The sequence below is a fragment of the Mchenga conophoros genome, linkage group LG1 (assembly GCF_057382185.1).
Source record: "Mchenga conophoros isolate Kocher_MC1m ecotype Shallow Benthic linkage group LG1, M_conophoros_male_GT1.1, whole genome shotgun sequence".
Classification (NCBI taxonomy): domain Eukaryota; kingdom Metazoa; phylum Chordata; class Actinopteri; order Cichliformes; family Cichlidae; genus Mchenga; species Mchenga conophoros.
Window position 1 is genome coordinate 11,853,679 of NC_140526.1, and position 3,305 is coordinate 11,856,983.

Genomic DNA, 3,305 nt, shown 5'->3' on the forward strand with positions numbered 1-3,305 from the left:
CGTAATCAGCAACAGTGAAAAGTCTAATACCTGACATGATGGTGAGTTCTGATGTTTTTGCTCTTCCAAGAAGCATCATGTGCCCCATTTTCTGCATGCAATTAATAGTATTTGACTGAACCTCTACTTCCCTGAAACACACTTTCACATCCAAGTTATTTTTTGTTGAGGTAAATACTTAGGTGCAAACTGCACCTGACCATATTTCATGTTTGGTACTTGTTTGTTTGAAATCTTGGCCACTGAATCTGGAAGCGAGCCAACCTTTGGATCCTCCAAAACAGAATGAAATGGCTAAATCCCCGCTGCTAACTGAACTCGACATGCCAGTTCATCAAAATGCTGTCATTTGCCAAACGAATGTGTGAGTCAGGGAAACATGCCGTCTACACCAACATGAATGTGCCTTTTTTCCCCACTCACAAGCTGCTGATCAGTGAAAATGTACTGTGGTTTAAGCAATGCAGCCTGGGTCTCTGAAGCAACCAATAAAAAGAAAAGGTGAGTTTTGTTATTGTTTGTTTGTTTTATTTTGGTTTTCAGTCCTTTATACATTACATAATATACTACACATTAAAAATATGCTAATAATCTGTTAGTAAAGACAGATTATTAGCATTATTATTATTATTATTATTATTATTATTATTATTATTATACAGTGACCACAGAGAGATAGAACATACATTTTATACATAATCACAAAACAACAGACATTTTACCCATGACTGACTGTGACACCTTTCTATATAACTTTCTAGTACTCGGGTGGATTCCCTTTTTGTTCAAAACTACCTCAATTCTTTGTGGCATAGATTCAACAAGCTCCTAAAAACATTCCTCAGAGATATTGGTCCATAATCAATTGCATGAACAGAATGGATAGTATCACACAGTTACTGCAGATTTATCAGCTTTGTCACGATGCTAATTTCACTTTCCACCACATCCCAAACCAAAGATGCTCTACTGGATTCAGATCTGGGGATCATTTGAGTACACTGAACTTGTATTAAAAACTATAAATCGAGATGTTTGTGACATGGTGCATTATCCTGCTAGACACAGCTTTCAGAATATGGGTATAGTGTGGTAATCAAGGGAGGTCAGTGTTTGGAGATATATAGAGAGAGATATTGGAGCTATAAAAGAAAAATCTTTCCTTAGGTTTACTTCAGGGTTTCATGGGTTTACTGTAAGGTCCTGTTTATAATTTGGTTTAGCAGTGTACCAAAGCACATGTAAATATAAATGAATTGTTGATTAAAATAATGACATCACTTTTAAGGGTATCTGTAAGATAGGCTGAGGTAGCTTCAGCTGTTGCCTAAACTTTTTCAGGTTCAAATGTCGCAAATCAGAGTCTGTTTTACATATGGTATTTGTGTCATTGCAAAAGCCTCTTCACATTTGTCTAACATCTCTCTTGTGAATACTGGCATTCCGATTTTTTTTTTTCATGAGGGTCTTCAAATGTGGCTCTAAAGAGTGTCCCCACTAACTTCTATAACTTACTAATTAACATAAATGGAGATGCTTTACCGAATAACCTTTGTCAGTATTGTACAATAAATGCACTCAGTCAGTGTTTCCTTTTCTCTACTGTGTGCAGAATTGAATATAAACAATTTAGATTTTAGTTGTATTTCAGTTGTACTCTACAGTGTCCTCTGGGTAAAAGTATTTAATAAATAATGATCAATCATCAAGTGTGCTGAACAGCAAATAAGTAATGACACCCTTGTGGTCGGCCTATTGAAACTGCAGCTTTGACTGACTCCATATTGCATATTTGATTTCCCTCCTAAATTCTATTTAGAATTTCATTACCTTTAATAAGAATGAAGTGATATCATGCTAGATTTTATTCCCTTTCTAAAACAACTTCTTCAAATGTGCTGAAGTAAATCACTTGCCCAAACTTGGGAAAACAAAAGACACTGCATAGGCAGAGGCTTATTTTAGTAACTGGAACGTGTGCTTTGTCAGACTCATTCTGTTGTGCTGGGCTAGGCCGTCCCTAATTAAAGTGTTCTGCTCTGTAGAGCCCCATACTGGTCCTGAGCATGCAGAAGCTGTCTTATTCTTTCCATCCATCACATCTACTGTAATTACTTTTGTTTACAGTGGAGGAAACGGCAGCTGTCTGATTAGAAGTTATTGGGGAGATAACTCATAGGTAATTTAGAAAGAGCGCTTAGCTTCTCTTCTGGATGCAGATGAATCATCATATGAAGGGCGGGGACGATGTTGAGACGATCTTGGAGAATGACCCTGACAAACTACCACAGTGCTGTCAAATTTCCAAACCATTTTCCTCTGGAGTTGTACCTTGTTGTGTTCTTCCAGTAGTAGTCATGATGGCTTCTCTTTTCCTGAGGCAGGAATAAAATCTTTGCAAAGTGCAATTAGTTGTGCTCACTCATGGGTTTTTTTCCCCCTCACAGAGTGAAAGGATGTTTTTTTATATTGTTTTGAGGGGCAATCTTAGCTCTAAGAATTTTATGATTTTACTGAGATAGAAATGATGGAGGATAACAATAATCAGTTTAAACTGTGAATTAAATGCATATCAACAAACAAAACACCCAGCACGGTGCAGCATTTGTTTTTAGTATGGAATGCCACTTGCTCTTTTTGAAATATGCACTGCATGGGTATATATTACAACAGATTTATCAGAAAAACATACCTTTGGGTCAACAGACACTGAGATTTCCATTACTGATATCGAAAATCAATGTGCAGTATCAAAATGGAAAATTGATACTGTAATATCTACTTCCAATACGGGAAAAACGATACTGCAACAGCAGTATCTTATTGGATTTTTTTTTTTTTTTTTTTAGATCCTGCTGCAATTTTAGAAAATGCCAAATACCTCCAATAGATATTTTTGCAGCTTTCACTCGTGCATTACATATATCAGATAGATGATGATGATGAAAAAAAACAAAACAAAAAACATGAAGTGCAGATGATCTGGCATGAATTATCAGTGATGTAACCTGGAGTCAGCAAATGTTTTTTCAGCATCATACATTCTCTCCCAGGTAACCCAGACGAGAATCATCCTACCCCAACTTACATCCCAGTAACAGTTGTTCACAGATGTGCCCCCTTGATCCATAGCCATCTAGTAGCTTTCTCTGCAGCTTCAGTACATGATTTAATGACCCTCCTTTTATCTTGACCAGTGATGCCTATAGAATCACCTTACAGAGCAAATGTGCAAATGCTTGACAGCCCATTGCCACATTCTTGCAGGGGTTCACCACCGTTTCCTTAACAATGCATCAACAAGT